Below are 18,919 nucleotides of genomic sequence, written 5' to 3'. Positions count from 1 at the left end.
ACTTAACGCATCCAAAACCCAGGTAATTCAATCTGCAACCATGCCTCTCTCAGCCGCCCCAATAGTACAGACCGCTACATATCTAGGGATCAAAATCACCCCTCAGGTATATCTTATTCCGGAATTGAATATCTTACCCATGATCAATTCAGTTAATTTATTGTTAAATCGCTTGGATAACTTGCATCTGTCATTATATGGCAGGTGCAATGTTCTTAAAATGCTAATCCTTCCCAAATTTCTATATTTGTTCCGTACTATCCCTTTAGAATTTTCTCAACAAAGCTTAGCCAAAGCAGACTCAATATGCAACAGGTTTTTGTGGGGCTATCGTCGTTCACGCAGGGCGGCGAAGTGGATGTGTTTACCCCGGCAGAGGGGTGGCTGGGCGGTCCCCAATCTTCTCCATTATCGTGCAGGCCCTCAATTTTTGAAATAGGATTAGGTGAAAATGCAAGGGGGATTTTATTGCGAGTACTGGAACCTAGCTACTACAAGAAAACTAAGTTCAAGGTGGCATGGTCTATGTTTTCAGTATGGCGCAAGGTTCGTAGAAAGTGGGCGGTTTCTAATTTGAATTATTATACCCCTTTTTCAGCATGGTCATTACCTCCAGTATTTTTGCCTTCAGACCTCCTATTTTTGCTAACTTAGTTTTTGCTGGCTGTGAGAAGTTGGCCTGGCATATGCTGTCTCCTAGTTATAGGGACACCTTGCACCAGTCCAATTCAACTCTTATTGATGATAGGTTTAAGACAACCTTTAAAGAAAGCTATCCTAGTGGTAGCTGTGGAGAGCAGCCTTCAGGCTAAGTCTTGAAGGAGTGTCAAGCTTATTGTTTTACCATAATAACCTCTTGAATAACCAAATGAAAGAGTAGCCCACACAGGTATATATATATAAAATATATGTATTTATTCTAGACAGAATCCCACAGTCTCTTTATGAGGCTAGTGGCAAAGTTACAATTCAAACAAGCATTTATAAACACAATAAATAGCACAGGAATCACAGGGCCCCAGGGGGGGGACCAAACCATATATCAAAAAAGTGGTATAAGAACCACGACAATTCTACAGACAATGCCTAGGGCATTTAGGGTCGCTGGCCCCTTAAGAATCCACCCCAGGTTATGAGGAAGGGGACCCACGGGAGGCGCGTGCAGTGGAAATAGCTGCTATCGGGATCCCTATTAAAGCCTCTGGAGAATGTCGCGGTTTGATTTACACAGAATAAAGTCACTTCTAGAAGGAGTACAAAGTTAAAACTTTAGACTTAAGCTTTTGAGGAGCCCACTACCACGAGAGTACCGAGGTACCACTGTTACCTGCCCCAGGGAAGCCGGGTGCATAGGTCGTTTTCGATGTCGGGTCACAGGCTGAATTTCAATGGGAAAATGTTCAAAAGTGCTGCTAGCCAAAAGTGTCGATGATGCCGTGAAGATTGAAGTTGTAGAAGTTGAAGAGAAGAACCTGAAAGCAGAGGGGACAGAGTCTGGGTCACGGCACAGTGACCAGGGAGCTCAAAGCAAAGAGCCATTCAATGTCGGGTGCTTCAAGTGGAAAGAGGTGTAGCTTGGATCTGCAGCCACGGGCTCTGGGAGGCTTCAAGGAAGGCCAGCTTCTGGAGGGCGACTGTCCCACGTCGGATGAGGGTCGCTACGGTGTTAGTGTCCGGATTGGATCCATTAAGCCTTGGCAACCGCAACCCACGCAAGATAAACAAATCAGCTACTGGTGCAGACCCACAAGGTCTGTGAGAGGTCTCCTTTGGAGAGACTGTTGAGCAGGCCTGGAGCAACCAGGGGAACTCTTAGTTGTCGAGATTGTCCTCCGCTCGGGCCCACAAGTCGAGAGACAAGGGACCGCGGAAGGCAGCAAAATGGAGTGCGTAAAAGGGAGCCCACGGGCCACCGGAGGGGGCTAGGGTGCTGATCTTTGGCACAAATGCTGCTTAGTGGTTGGCTCAATAATGGGCCAAAGCACAACTTCCCCACTGGTCAGGGTCGTGTGCTACGCAAGAGGTGGCCGGTGTGCTGGGGAATTGGGAATCTCGGCACCCACGCGGTCCACGGTACACAGGTTTGCTGTGCACACTCACTGCCCTCTGGGATGCTTAGGAAACCCACCTCAAGGGTGCTGGAAGTCGTCGAAGTCCGTGAGAGCAGCGAAGTTCCAACCGGGTCACTTGCAGTGTTTCAGGTGCCTGCCAAGCAGGGGGATAACTCCTTTATCCCAAGGGAGATTTCTTCCATTCTTCCATCAGCTGGGCAGCAGCACGTCGAAGGTCAAGACTGTAAAGTTCAAGATTAATCTGAGGCTCTGGGGCCACGTTATTCACCTTTATCCCCAAGATTAGGGGACTGTCCAGAGTAGTGTCCACCAATGAGTGGTGAGGCGGGAAAGGGTGGCTACACCCTCTCCCCTTTGTGTGTTTCCCGCCTGGGCGAGGGGCAGGATGCCCATGAACCGGTTCCAAGCGGTGTATGCAGAATGAAGGCTCTGTAGCTGCCTACGTGCAACTCTGAAAGGACATTTGGTGCACCCACCCTGTTCCAATTCACATTATCCTGTCTGGGGAGATGCTAGCACCTCCCTGCCACAGGAGCCCTATTGTCCAGCTGGCGAGGCTGGGGTTTTCCCCAGAAACAGCCAGCCAGAGCCGTGTGGGTGGCGGGTAGTAGCCATTTTGTACTACATGTGCACTTTTAAATTGGTGTCTAAATTCTGCCGCTTTTCCCATATCGCCCCTCTAGCAGGGGGGAATCGTACCCTCATGCCCATGGCTGGACTGGGGGTATGATTCCTACATGTTTGACACAAAACACGATATGGTTCTGTGTAGCCATTCTCAAGTTATCGCGTTATCGCGATAGACTTATAATGCGGTTAAGAGTATATGGTATGGCTACACTACAAACAACCCAGCAATGATTTTACGATGGTTGCAGGGAGGCCCTACTCATGTAGGGGTCCCCCCTCACACATACCTCAGCACCCTGCCTTGTAGGATTAGCAAGGCCTGCCATAGGGGTGACCCATGAGAGTACATGTGTTGTAATGGGGTGGGATATAGGGTACCTATATCCCTGTAAGGGGTGCTAGCACCACCTTACCCAGACTACAGTAGTGGTCTGGTGGTGTCAGTTTGTATGGCTGTCCCAGGGTGGCACAATAAGTGCTGCAGCCCTGGTAGGTCTACTGAGGGACCCATGCCCTGGGTACCTAGGGTACCATCTACAAGGGACGGTCAGGGCTCCCTCAGCATCCAATTGGTTGGTACCTAGGGGAACTCACATCGTTTAACAGAGGAAGCAGATAGGCTGGGGTCCTGGATAGCAGGGCCACAGCCTGGCTAAAGTCATAAAAACAGTCAAAACATCAGCAAAAAGTTGGGGGGCAACTATGCAGTCGATGCCACTCTCCTACACTGGCCTTAGGATTCTATCCACTTTATTGTTGCTAAAGTGCTTGCGCTCTTTCCTTGAAACTTGATAACATTGGCTTATCCACAAATGGCATAATTAATTTACTTATAAGTCCCTAGTAAAGTGCACTACAAGTGCCCATGGCCTGTAAATTAAATATTAATAGTGGGCCTGCAGCACTGGTTGTGCCACCCACTTAAGTAGCCTGTAAACATTTCTCAGGCCTACCATTGCAGAGTCTGTGTATGCAGTTTAAACTTCTACACACCAAAAGGAGTAGGGAGGGAAGATCGTGGTGCAGTGGTGGCATGTGCTGTGTGTCCTAATACTGCCCTCACTCACACAGATGTGTGACATGCTTCATCATAGGGCTGCTTACAATACACCCCGGCACAGCCAATGCTTGTGGTGGAGCAATAAGTGTGGGGAAGACAAACACAACACAAAAGAGAAGTGAAAGTGCAGTGTGGTGAGTGTTAAAACTAGCTTGGCGGTATCGCCATACCTCAACTTTATTTCTAGACCCTCCGGCCAGGATTAAAAACGTGAAGGATGGTGGTGATAGGGAGATATAATGTGCTCCTTACACCCCTCCTTGCTGCCAGGTCGTCAACATGTTTCGACCGTGTATCAGTGCCCAGTTTTAGGGTCACGCCGGCCTTCCTCAGGACTCTGCCGGTCCCAGTGAAACATGTTGTGCTGTAACCTCCGTTAAGGGTTGGTGGGTATCTGGGACCCTTATCCTAAAGTAACTTCCTCTTGAAAATGTGTCTGGTTTACTATAATGAAAAGGAGACATAAGAGAAAAGAGAAATTGAACTAAATAATCCCCTCTTAACTCTCAGATGTGTGAGTATACATCAATACGCACACACTCATAAACAGGTTCATTGTTGTTGTCACTGTCACCACTACACAGGGTAGTATCACCCTTAAACCAAGAAATACATTATTCGTAGTCAAGTGAAACATTCTTATACAATCTGACGGATGAACCACCCATTTGGTAGGTATTATCATCCGCGCCACTGACGTACGTTTAAAAACATTTCATATAACCCATCACGTACTCTAAAAGGGGGGCTCGGGTTGTTCTTGCTTACCAAGTTTACCCCTACAACATACTAAAAATGACGGACGGCAAGAAGAGACCCCCTGTTGTCACACTCTGCGGGAAGCAAAATCATGGAGAGAAAAGGCATCATAGTCGTTATGATCAGTGGTGAAACCATCCATTAAAAGGAGCTCTCATGCAGGTTGAAAAGTGAGAGCTCCCCCATTGCACAGCAGCGTGGTAAGAGCAAATCGGCTCACCTTGAATCATTTACCACAATATCAATAAAAGTATCGATAGTATAGTGCCATTTATGTGTTCACCTCATACGGCCTCATACGGCCCAATGCCCCCGTGGTTCACGTAATACCGAGGGAATGAGATGATGTCTTCCCCGATATTAAGGATCCCTTCGTATGCCCCCCTCTTCTCAGATTCTTTTTGGTAATCAAAAAAGTAGCTGCTGAGAGGTTGTAATGAGCGGGGCCGTCACTAACCCCCGGGGGGTAAGAATAGCCGGTAATAGGTACTTAAGCAGAGTGGGAACAGAGTGTCCCATCCTCTCTCCCCCCCTACTCCTTACTGCATCAAGGATGGTGCTCCTCCGAGTCAGTGCTCGCCTGTTCCCGCCGTGTAGGTATGCGGGGAACAGCAAGTACGTCCTAATTTTGTCAATTTCGCACTACCAACGTCACAGAGATTCTCTGGTCACATAGGACGCGTGATGACGTTTATGCCTGGTATCCAGGCAACCAATTTCCCAACGCGGGTCCGCTCCTACAGTGCAGAGCGGCCCGTAGTAACAGCGAGTACGTCCTACTTTTGTCAATTTCGCGCTACCATTGTCACAGAGATTTTCCGGTCACATGGGACGCCTGATGATGTTTACGCCCGTATCCAGGCAACCAATTTCCCAACACGGGTCCGCTCCTATGGTTTAGAGCGGCCCGTAGTAACAGCGAGTATGTCCTACTTTTGACAATTTCGTGCTACCAACGTCACGGAGATTCTCCGGTCACGTGGAACCCGTGAAGACGCTTCCGCCCGGTATCCAGGCAACCAGTTTCCCAACACGGGTCCGCTCCTATGGTGCAGAGCGGCCCGTAGTAATTGGAACTTTGCCACAGTATGTACTCATTTACGCATGCTGTGTTTAAAAGAAGGGGTAGCGGTTCTGTCTATCACTGATGTTATTCTAGGTGTATATTCTTTTAAGGGCACTTATTTCAAGTTGAAGTCCAATCTACAGCTGGTATAGTTAGTAGAGGATATCAGATCTATTCTGCTTGAGTGTACCCTAAACGCATAAGGTATTGTTTATATAACCCTTGCTAAGAAGTAAGAAGGTATAGGTCTTAAGTGTATTTCTAGAGTCTATCAGCAGGGCCTGTTACTGGATTCACTTCAAGGAATATTCTACATTAATGCAAGTCATAAGCGCAATATCCCTTTGGTCTCTTCCTCTTCAAAACTTATTTTGAGCAGCTTGTCTCAAGATGAGGGTGCCCCGCGAAGGAATTATTGGGCCTCTCCACAAGCCTTGCCGTCATGATATACAGGGATGAATGGCAGTCCCACGTTACTAAGTTGATTAGTCCAAAAGATTATCTCTATCTATTCAGGGAGTGCCATGGTATCTCATCATTCAGACCAAATCTGTGACTTTTGAGACGGTAGACTCACTTTTGTTCTCTCAGGAGGAGGGCCCTTGTCCTATCCCCAGAGGACGGGTTAAAATTGGGTTTTTCGATTACCGTCCACTTCAGATCATCAGGAGTGTGACGGTTCTCGAGGTAGTGAGCTGTAAGTTTAGTATTGGACTTCAAGCATCTTATCGTACTCTGATGCTCCATGATGCGTGTCTTCACCTTACAGGTAGTTATGTCCACATATTGCATGAGACATGAGCAGGTGATCAGATAGATCACGGAATCGGTGTTACAATTGGTCTGTGGTCTCTGTACCCATGGGTAAGTGAGTCCAATGTCGATAGTTTTGGTGTTTTCAGTCAAATGACACACGTTGCAAGATCCGCAATGTGAGTGCACACGTACCGGTGGTAAAAGGCCAGGTGTTACTGTTCTCCTTAGCTGTGGTGTGGACGGTCTTGTGTGCACTAACAGATCTTTTAGGTTGGCACTCCTTTTGAAAGAGAACAGGGGTTTTTCCACGTTCATCCCATTCGAGTTCAGTATCCTCCAGTGTCTTAATATCACCTGTTTAATTTGGTGAGAGGTGGTAACACATACTGTTTTTTCTGTTGCAGGTCTTTCTCTTTTCTCCAGAAGGTTGTCCCTGTTGGCATTGGTTGCTCTTATTTGGGCTCTCCTGATCGTCCGGTCTGGATACCCCCTGTTAGTGAGTTTACTGGAGAGGAGTGGAGCCTCCTCTTTGAAAGTTGATCTCTCCGTACAATTGCGTCTTAATCGAAAGAAGTGACCAACCGGCAGAGTCTTCCTAAGGGATTTTGGATGAAAACTATTGTAAGCTAACAGGACTTTTTTGGCCGTAGATTTATGATAAACCCTAGTATGGAGTTTACCTCCCTTAGGTTCAATCATTAAATCCAGGAAGGGAAGTCCTGTTTTGGTTTCAGTGGACGTGAAATGCAGCAGGGGGTTTCTTTGGTTTAACCAGTCCAGGAACAGACTGACTGATTCTGCGTCGCCCTTCCAAATCACAAGGACATCGTCTATATAGCGCCGCCACAGCCTTATGTTGTCCAACCAGGGGCACCGTGGGTCAAAGATCACAGTCTTCTCAAAGGCTCCCACATACAGACCCACCAGGCTTGGGGAAAAGGTACTGCCCATCGAGGTCCCGTGGGTCTGCAGGTAGAGGGTCCCCTCATATTCGAAAAAGTTTTGGTCAAGCTAGCTCAGCCAAGTTTAAAATGAAGGTTTGTGGTGTTTGATATCTCCAATCTTCCTTAAACAGGATATCCTCCAAAACCCTAAGGGTCTCCTTTTGAGGGATGTTGGTATATAAAGCCTCAATGTCAAGGCCTATCAGATATTCACTGTTGAGGTCGAAATCCATCTCCTTGATGTGGTTGAGGATGTCCAATGTATCCTGTAGGTATGCTGGTAACCTCTGAACCAACAGTTTAAGATAGAAAGTTTAAACTGCCATGCCGGCCCAGCAAGTTAAAACTCTTGCCCGGCACAAACCCTCCCTTTAAATATATCCCCCAGGATATTGCGGTATAGATTTGCAAATTTAGCGGCACAAAAATGGAAATTTAGCGGCACAAAAATGGAAATTTAGCGGCATTATTGCGGCACTTTATTTTACTCAGAATCATTCCTTTTCAGCCTTAAATCAATATAAACTGATTTAGTAGAGCATTCCACTGTAAAATAGGCATGTTTAAAGTGTCCAATCTGAACCTCATGAGAGGGGGCCCTTTTTCTATGTATGCACCTCTGCCGGGGCACTGCTGCCTCCTAAACCCGTCCAGAAATTCCACCTTCTTCCAGGAGTGAGTGGGGGGGGGGGCGTTTGATGTGGTATGTTGCATCCTGGTGTACAGCAGAAAGAAAAAGAGGCCAATCGCGGGTCTCCTGATTCATGATACCTTATATGCTGCCATTCTGGGCGCCACCTGATGGCATCACGCACGACCCTCATTTGAGGAGAAATGAACGAGGGACTCCTCCACCTTGGCGCTTGCACAGGAAGCAACTGACGTCCCACTGCTATTGCAGTGGGCACCTGGCCAGAAGGAAGCTAGGTAGTACTAAAATACCATTTGTTCATAGCTCTCAAATGACCACCGTTTAATGTGTAACCTCCTTTTACCTATGAATTCAAAGTGAGCACTTGCTTTCTGTTTGTTCATCCAGGCAACTGCTAACCTATTTGCACCTCGCCTAGGAATGACTTGTGGCTGACAACTTTAGCATGATATTAAAATTCTTTACTTCAGTCTTGTACCACATATTTACCTGACATTCTTAACTTGTACTTGCAGAAAAAAAACATATTTAAAACACAATGTTATTTTTCTTTTAATTTTTTAGGAGTTAACGTTCAAACTTTGGTGGATTGCTACAAAACTTTAGCAGTCCTTTTGGGTTTCACATTGAATATCACTAAAGTGTGATCTTAGTTTTCTCTTCTGTCCTCAATTCAGGAGATAATATATTTTACTCCTTTTCGTGTTTTTTCTTTAATTTTTACTCCATTTGCTCGCATAGGTGGGATTAGTTACCCTATATCTTAACGGCTTTGACATATTGACATTATGGAAACAGTTACTCTTGGAGTTAGACTCCAACATATGTCTACATGGACTATGTTCATACGTAATTGGAATAAATTATGCTATCATGTGTATAATTTTCAACAAACGGACTTTACTCATAATGTCATCATTTGTTGGTCTCTCTGTACTAATTTTAAAGCATCCCCTTGGCCCCGTGAAGTCACGTTTGTCTTTCTTGAATTGGCAAGAGTTGCTTTCTATCAGGGTGAAGCAAATATTTTTACATTAATCTGCAGGAGTTTTATTGAGTTATGTTTGTGTTCTTAACCAGCCTGGAGAAGTTGCTGGGTTATATATCCAAAAGAAGAAACGTTTTGGCTTCAAGGGTTTTTTGTTTTTATGAAGATGATAAAAGTTTGACAAACAGCAGAATCTATTTTGTGTGTGGAATCAACACTGAAGTACATTTATTCCCTACACATATATGGTGTGCAAACCTCCATGTAAAACAAAGTCGAAACGATGGACCTTGCCAGCCCTGCAGAATTGTTTACACCCTCCATTCCTCTATCCCCTCCCCTGACCCCTCCTGCCACGGGCAAATAGGAACTGGAAAGGGAAGGAGGGGGCTAGAGCGAAGGGAAAGCAAGAGAAGTGGGAAGGCGCCTAATAAAGGGGAGAGATGCTGTCACGGCGACGGTTAAAAGAGAGAGGCATGCGCAGCTGAGAATGCAGCCTCTTAAGGTGTACAATCGTGTCAATGGGCAGGCCCACTGACAAGACTGTACTTTTCATTTCTGTAATCCTTAATTCCGGCAGCAGTAAAATGCAGGCAGGTATTTACTGCTGTATGGCGCCACGTAGTGACTTGTGCGCGTACAGCCAATAAGATGCAATCATTTTTTTTTATGCCTGCCGGGGACCGTTTTCGCGGCCAAAAAGGTCAATATCGCAGTAATCGCGCTCCTCTGCCGATTTCGCGATTATTTTGCGAATCGTGAAATCGCGAAAAACTGGAGGGTCTGCCTAGGGTAGGCCCTGGACAGTTCAGAGAGCAGGGTGCAATGTATTTAAAGGGCAGGGCATGTACCTTTTAGTTTTACATGTTCTTGTAGTGAAAAAATTATTTGATTCGATTTTTACTACTGTAAGGTCTATATTTTCCATAGGAGAACATTGGGATTAATTTATTACATCTTATAAAAGTAATTCCCAAATGCGAAGATATCACTGGATCAAGTTTGGCGTCTCTGAAATCCAAAATTAAAATCCTAATTTATGGTGAAGTCGGATTTTAAATTACAATTCTAAAACTCCCACTTTTAGAAAGTGGGCATTTTCTTGCCTTAGCCATTTGGTTCCAGCAGCCTTTCTCTGATCACGTCTAGGGTGGATGACAGCTGGTTCTTGTGTATTCCACCTAGACAGACAAACACAAAGGGAACTTAAGTGTGACCTGATGGACCATTCTGACAGGATAGGAGGGAGGAGCAGGCCACAGCCCCTCTTACACCAGATTAGGTTGTGTCATGTCCACATGCATATGGCTACATACCCCTGTAGAGAATTTGGAGCCAGGGCAAGAAGGTAGTGCCTCCGTGCACTTCAAAGGCACCTCTTTGAAGTCTCCCCACAAAAGCACCACTGGGTATATGTACTGGACCTCAAACACCACCACTTCAGTACACTTCTGGACCTGTGGATTCTTTGTCAGAAAGAAGGACCTGTTGCCTGCTGCCCTCTTGCGTGGGTGAGAAGGACTGCACCTGCATTTCTTGAACTCAGAACCCAGAGTGACTTCAAGGGATAGTTGGCTGGCCTCCTGATCTGAAGCATCAGGGACATAACAGGCTTCCAACAACCTTGCAATTGCACCTGGAGTCTGCCATCTGTGAGTCTACCCAGCCAAGGGGTGCCACCCCAGTCCTGGACCCTTGGTAGCGGGCTTAAGGTGCTCACCAGCGGAACCAATGCATCTTCTTAGCTGAGCTGCGCATCCTTGAGCCGAACCGACACATCTCCTTGGCTGAGCAGTGCATCCTTGAGCAGAACCAACACATCGACGCTGTTGCATGGATTGGGCCTGGCGCAGAAGGTCTGCATCACCCTTGCAGTTTTCGGGACCAACGCATTGCTGAAGGCTTGATGTATCGCCAACAAGTTCCTTGCATCCCTCGTTGACAGTAGCTTGACACCAAAGCTGGCCTCTGCATTACCGCCACACAGTTCATCGGAACCGACGCATTATGCCTTAGCTGTGTACTGTATGCCCGAAGCCTAGACTTCACATCGCAGGCCCCGTCGAGGGGATTCTTGACAACGATCCACAGGAACTTGCATCGCACCCTCGCCACATCTCAGAAATCACACATCACATCAACTGCGAGATGCTTCTTGCCTCCGATCCACACAACGCTCCATAACCAGGATTTAAGGTTCTTTATTCAGCAAGCCCAATCTGGTCCCTGTAGCCAGCCCAAGCTCCATCGCGATCGGTCTGAACTTGTGACTTTGTCCCGGTCCGGCACAACCAGATATCCCTTGTTGGCTCTTTATGCTCTTTGGTCCTATGACAACTTAAATCTTTTAAATTCAATATCTCCGGTTTCCCTGATTGTATTTTGTTTTTTTTGTTTTATTTATTAAAATATTCTCTATTTTACCTAACCTGGTGTGGGATCTTTTTGTGTGACGTCATTACTGTTTTACTGTTTGAAGTGTTGCACAGTGCCTACAAGTTAAGCCTGACTGCTCTGTGCCAAGCTACCAGAGGGTGAGCACATTGATTTGGAGATTGCTGGCAACTTACCTTGGATGGGATTGTGGTTACTGCTTGACCAGGGCTCACACCCCAGTAAACCAGAAATCCAGTTTCTAACAGTGTGTTTCATGGTGCGGTGTCCATAAGGATTTGCATTCTGACTGAGATCTGAAATGCTGTTTTATGTGTATTGCTTGTGCTTATGAAGAGAGGCGCGCTTGGTGCAGTGAGTTGGAGTTTGGTTATCAGACTCCTCGCAGTCTCAGATCCCAGAATATGTATATATAGTATTTTATGTTGCAACTTGTCTGTTAAGGTTTGTGGTGTTTGTAGGAAAGTGCAGGCTTCTAAGCAGAGCTTTGGGCACGACACTCATTTTTTTATCAAATTAACCGTGTAATTTCTTATCAGCACAGGTGCCACCCACTCTACTGCAAGAACTGTAGAAGTCCCAGCCCTACCCCTCTCAGGAAAACAAAATCAACTTATAGGCATTTCTAATAAGCAGACTGTCAATCCTGTTTCAGCTAAAGTCCCTGGGAAGACAGGTCCCCTTGAAGAGGACCATCAATTTGTATTATGCAATTTGAGTCCAGTCAACCTATTGTGCAATCTTCTCTGCATATTAAACTATGTTATCTATTGAGCACAGAATGGTGTTGAGCTTAGGACACACGATGAGGATGTAGGTTTTAAACTGAGCACACAAAAGTTAGCAGTTGGACTATTCCTGGTTTAACAAAGGAGGACTTACTTATGGGCCTGAAGGACTCCGTTAAGGGGGAAGTCTGGGATCACACTGGCAAAGATATTGACCTGACTAAGGATTTTGAACCTGTGAGAATAATGATAAAAAAAACGCAGAGTATACTCGATGGCCCCAGGGCAACCTCTCACTAGAGGCGGTGGATGGAACAACTCCTGTAATACAGTCCATGTTAGAACAAGGCATCTTAAAAGAGATACCAGGGAGTCCTTGCAATTATCGGATAATGGACTTGCAGAAACCAAAATAAAAGATGCAGATAGTGCAGGACCTGCAAAAGGTCAATACTATGATGTTACATGTTCTGTAGTACAGAATCCTGCTTTGATACTCTTCCAAATAAGAACAATTGGGTCAAGGTCATCGACTTGTGCCAAACATTATTTTCCATACCTTTGCCTGAGGGCAGTCTTTGCATTATGGTGCCAAAAGAAAGTTCTGGCATGATGCCAAGTCCCACAGGGGTATATAGAATGCCCCTCAATCTTTAATCAGATACTTAAAAAGAATCTGGAGGCCTTGCAGTTGCCATGCAATTCAGTCCTGTAAATTGACGAGCTATTGGTGGCATCGACAACCCAAGAAATATGTGGACAAGACACCATTGCCCTGTTGAATTATCTGGATGAGAATGGGCATAAAGTGTCCTCCACCAAATTGCAATATTGTCAGTAGGATGTCCTGTATCTAGGACACCATAATCAAAAGAGAGCTAGAAAGGTGTCTCAAGAGGAGTCTCTGCCATAATGAAAATTAACCCTCCGACAACTCAAAGAGATGTCAGGATGTTTCTGGGAATGGTGGGCTACTGTCATCAGTGGACTCCCAATTTTTCTCTAGTGGAAAAACCTCTACAGAGGCTTACACACAGAAAGGTGTCTGAACCGCTACCATGGGACAATAAATGCATGTGTGAATTCCTCGAGCTGAGATAAAGTCTCTGCCCCACTCCGGCTCCAGAAATGCCGGACTATGACAAAAATGTTGTTTTATATTGCAGTGAAAGGGATAGGTTCCCCCTCTCAATACTCACACAGACCCAGGGCCGGATATAGCGCTAGTGGCGCCCTATGCTACAATCACTTTTGGTGCCCCGCATGACCTCTTTTTCGGATTCCCTCACTACCGCCAGGGCAAAGTGCCCTTCATCTCTCTAAAACCCCTTTCTCACAATGTATATCTACGCAAACAAACTCTTTTTTACCAATAGTAGGAATAGATAATGGAAGACTGGAGAAAAAATACATAATGTCCTAACCTACTATTTAATGCAGTATGTATTCAGCTCTTTGAAGACAGTTCACTAACAATTACTGTTCTATATGAGGTTTGTATCTTATGATCAAGTATCTCTGTGACAAAAGCAGTAATCCACTCAGCTATCCACATAAAATACAGATCTGTGATATGCACCGTGTGCGTTCTTTACAGCACACATATTAACCCTCTGCGCTACCAAATGGTGAGCCAAATCTGCCACTAGACAAAACTCTGAGCTCTCTCTCTCTAGTAGGAACATTAATCACAAGTTATCTTGACATTTTTATTGCAGCCTGAAAGCTGAACACACACGGAACTTGGCAGCAGCTATTTTTGAATTATAAGTATTTGTTAATTACAGCGCAACCCCTGAGGTCAGCGCCCTTCCTCCCAGGTCAGCACCCAGTGCGACTGCACCTGTCGCTCCAACCAAGAGCCGGCCCTGCACAGACCCATGGCTAATATAAGTGCCCTGTTGCTTACTTCTCCGCCACTCTTGACCCAGTAGCCGCCTTGTTGCCAGGCTGCCTAAAGGCAGTACCTTCAGTTGGTGTCAGCATTCAGCAACCTGAAGGGACAGTCAAGGGCTATGCCCTTGCAGTTATGTTTCCCCATTCTGTCGAGATCTTGCTTACCCACACTCTTACCCATCACATGACCAACAACAAATTAACCCTATTTGATGCCATCTCACACGCAGTCATAGTTTTAAAGACTGTGAGAGATTGGTGTCTGTGGGAAAGCCTTGAGTTGACTGAAGAATTGTCTGAGTGGCCGTACCCACGTGGTGCAGCTAGAGTCCTTTGTCTATTGAACCATAGCCTTGGACAGGGGAGTGCCACAGGGATCTGCATTGTTGGATGCGGGGGTGAGGGTTAGAGAAAGGCACCTGGAGTAGAGGTGTCTGGTGGGCTGATGGAAGTTGATGTGGTGGTTAAAGTAGGTGGGTCCACAGTTGTGTAGGGCCTTGCATGCATGGGTCAGGATTTTGAAATGGCACCCTTTCTGTCCAGGGAGCCAGTGGAGTTCCCGGAGGTAGGGGGTGATGTGGGTTTGTCTAGGGAGATCCAGGATGAGTCTGGCTGTGACGTTCTGTATGGCCTGTAGTCGTTGGAGAAGGTGAGCTGCGATCCCTGTGTAGAGAGCATTGTCCTAGTCCAGTCAGGTGGACATGAGGGCCTAGGTGATCGCGCACCTTGAGCTTTGGGGTAGCCATTTGAATATCGATGAGACAACTGACCACTTCCCAATTGCAAAGAGAAGAGGGTTATTGATATCCAGAATTTTACTTAGGCATTTGAATTCCCTCCCCTGTGGGTTGTTTCTACAGTCCCAGTGCTCATATTGCTGCTTCTGAGTGGATGCCCTGGGACTCTAAAATTTGGAACATCTGTGATGGAGTCCTCTACCTTCGAATGTTACTCCCGGAAATCTTGAGAACTTGGCAATGAGCTCTGAGCTTAATGTTTGACATGGTACTCCTGTAAGTGTGGCCATTCACTCCTTCCTTTCAGGTTCACAGTGTTGGATACTTACTAGTCTACAGCCAAAACTAAGGGCTCTGGTTCTGTAAGCTCTTGAGATTGAAAGGAGCTGATGCAGATCTGCTGGAACTGTATCAATAACTGTATCAATAATTTGTTCTGTCAAAGGAAAATAAAACAAACCTTGGCAGATTCCTAGTTTCTCCTCACATCCATCCACTCATGTTATGTGTGGTAGCATGTACCAAACCCTCCCAACTCACACGCAGTTTATAGAAGGTGTGCTTGAAGTTCTTTAAGCAGTAGGTGGGAGCCTGTTGTAACTTCCTCAATAGTTTCTTTCATGTATCCTTAGCTCTTCGGATTCTTTACATCCGATTCCATTTTTGTTTCAGTGTCACTCAAGGCCAAACACCCAAACAAATGTACTGCCTTCTCTTCTGTTCAGTGTATGCATCTCACAGCCCAAGTCAAATACTAAAATGCTATGCTAAAATCCCTGGCCTGTATGCGCTATTTGTTATGTTATGTTAGTTTGTATTTATATAGCGTCAAATCACCAAGAGGTCTCTAAGCGCTTGCAGCATAGACCAAGAACCCAGGAATCCCTTATTCCTGCCGGGCTCAGCACAAGTTAGGGTGAACTTATCCAAATGCCTCAGTGAACAAAATGGTCTTGAGTTTGCTCCTGAACTGGAGTAAGGTGGCTTCCCTGCGCATACTATCCGGTAGCTTGTTCCAAAGCTGGGGAATCACAACTGAGAAAGCCCCCCCCCCCCTCCCCCCCAAGGTAGCTCTATTAAAGCACGGGCAGGCCAACAAGCTAGACTCAGATGACCGGAGACATCGTCCGGGCACATAAGGCTTCAAACGGTCTTTGATGTAATTGGGCGCCACTTCATACTGTGCTTTATGTGCAATGCACAGGCCCTTGAACCTGACCCTCTGCTTGATAGGGAGCCAGTGTAGCTGTTGTAGCAGGGGAGTGACATGTGCTCTTCTTGCCATGAACGTAGCCTAAAAGGAACGTAGAACCTTTATGAATCGAGTAGCTATCTATCTACTGCTTGGAAATGTAAAGGTGAAAACCATTCTATTCTTTTGCCTGTCTTGTAAAACAAACAGTCTGATTAGAACAAATGTATTTCCGTGAAACCCTAAAATGAAGTATGCCAAGCCAAAACAAACCTCCTTTTGGTTGATAGTAATAAGGGTGAAATAACTTTTTGGGAAAAACTGAATAATTTTCCCAGAAAAGGTAAAGCCGACCTCAGTTGAAATCCCAGATCCGATATATGTATATGTGTACAAACACGACTTACAATTTTGTTTTTTATAAATGAGAAATTGTAAAAACAAAAAAGGACAAATGGTTGAAAAGAAGGAAATATTGGCTACTGTAGATTTTTCACTATATCTACTGCGACCCAGAAGGAAAGGAGCAGAAAATGTAATGCTCCAAGAAACTTGGGCCAACCCTATCACTTTAGGCATTTTCAAGATGGTAAAAACTTTTGACCACACTAAACGTGGGCTCTGAGGGCTAGGTGTGTGTATGGGGAGTGTATTATGCTAATCCTAGTGTAATCCCACATCTAACACTAAAATCCAGTCTGGCAACCTGTTTCCCTTCCTTTCGAATATGCCCCCTATGTTATATATAAATTACAGAGACAGATGTCAGGTAGAACAAAAGTAGGGTTTTTAGCAACCCAACAGTCAATACACAAGAATTGTATTGGCATCCTATTCCCCTTCGTTTCAAGTACACCTCCTGTGTTATACGCAAACCCAGCAGACTTGTCAAGCAGTCAGACATTTAATTTGGAATTGACACTGTAAGGATACTCACAGCCCTGCCTTCACTATTCTGTCGGGTTCAGAGAGTTTACTTCTCTGAGCCTGCCACAGTGAAAATTAGCTTTTGGGTGCTAGTAACTGTAAGCGTATATTAACATTAAAATTCTACATTATCTCATTTTAAATACCATGCACCTGTCTTGAGTACTACAAGGCCTACATAGGGATACCATATTAATATTTGCTTGGTAGGTTTTGACCAATCAAAAATGTGTATTTTTTACACTGCTATAGTCAGGCAACACTGGTAGGCCTGAAGCCATGTTTGCGCTGCCACTGTAGTGAGTGGCACAATGGGTGCTGCAGTCCATTAGTGGTATTTAACTTCCAGGCCCCTCAGTACTTTTAGTACCATACAATAGGGTCTTATATGTAAGTTAAATATACCGATCAGCAATATGCTAATCCAACCATGTTTAAAAGCGAAGACACCTAACTGATGGTTAGCAGGGTTAAAGTGCACAGCACAAATGTTTAACACCATTAAAAATATAGGGTCCAGAAAAAGGTGAAAAATAAGTGACTATACAGAAAAAGGCAGATTTCCTACGGCCGCATTGCATCAGAGTGCATGTGGAGAAGTGAGGCGGCTCCTTGACCATCGAGCATTATATTCAATTGACAAAAAATCACAATTCACTGGTTCTAACCCTTCGAATAAAAAACCATGTAAATGAATAATCATCAGCTGAATAATCACCAGCAAGAGATGGTTCCAGTGCAACGCGCAATGGAAGTCATGGGTAACAACTGGAAACTATAATGCATCAATGATGCAATGTCAGAGGAATGTCCTATAATTATACAGCTAATTCTCATGTTTTTTGGGTCTTTAGATCTCGTTGCCATGGACAAAGGTACTAAAGCTCCACTTAGAACTTTATTCTCTAGTCTGTTACAAACTGTGGTGAAGGATTTGTCTAAACCAGTTAACAGTGTTACTAGAAAACCTTTGGTTCAGAATGCTGTGCAGTAAAAGAAAGTCTGATTTGCCTAGATAAATTGAAAGCCACGGAACAGAGGGTAGTGACTCTGGCATTACATAGATTGGAATATGAAAAATTGATAAAGAGGAAGTACATTCACTATGCATCACTTCATTGGGAACTATGCAAATGTAACTTTGGCATCCCCAGGTAAGCAAAAACTTTTTTTTCCAAATATTTGCTTCGGTATTTTGCCACTTGCCAACTTTAATTGGAGGTGTTCTTCAGCAAATTCCAAGTTTCATATGTGAAGTCTAGACCTGTGTGAAGATGAATAACATTCCCTTATTTCCTGTACTTTTTACATTAGCCTAAAAACTCTTACAGGGTCTGTCAGGTTAATGATTTCACAATAGATCTCAAAACCACAACTGATTTCATCAAACAACAAAGCATTCTAGAATGCCTATTGCTGATGACTGGAAGAGATGCAGGGCTGGGCAAAGAAAACAAGTAAGTGGGGTCCTCCTCCTCTTAGCTTCAGCACGGCTGTTCGGTCCTTCTTCTTTTACTCCTGGTTGTTTCTTGTCTGAGGAGGCAAGGTTCGGGGGTGCCCCTAAATACTAGATTTAGGGATGTTACAGGTAAGTAAAGGTTGAGACCACTGGGTCCCTTCCTTGGGGTGGGTACATCCACTATTATTCCACCCTCCAGTGGGAGGGGGCATACACCTCTCTCTGGTTGGCTGGGTCCCCCCATCTGCAAGATGGTGGGGACTGAGAGTTGTGCTTCACCTCACCTCCCCCACCTGAGGGGTGGGTTTGGCACAGGTGGGCACAACTCCCTTCCTCACTTGCTTTTCCCGCTGGTTCTCCTGCCCAAAGTGGGGGTCAGAACCGGTGTGGACCAGTTGCTTGAAGCATCAAAAGGCCTGGGGAAACTCACAAAGGTGGCAAGCCTCTGAAGCTTTCACTTCGTGGACCCAGCCCATCCTGGGGGAGGAGGCTTGGTTTTCGTTCCAGGATGTGCATTTGCATTGTTTCAGACCCCCGAGAGCAGTCGGCTCTCGACCTAGGGGTCCAGAAACATGTCTGGTGGTGGCAGCTGGTGAGCAGCCACTCGCTGGACACTAGTATTGGGTCATTTTTCAGGGGGCATTTCTAAGATGTCCTCT

Source organism: Triturus cristatus, chromosome 7 (genome assembly GCF_964204655.1).
Source record: "Triturus cristatus chromosome 7, aTriCri1.1, whole genome shotgun sequence".
Lineage (NCBI taxonomy): Eukaryota > Metazoa > Chordata > Amphibia > Caudata > Salamandridae > Triturus > Triturus cristatus.
Note: the sequence above shows the minus strand (reverse complement) of the source record.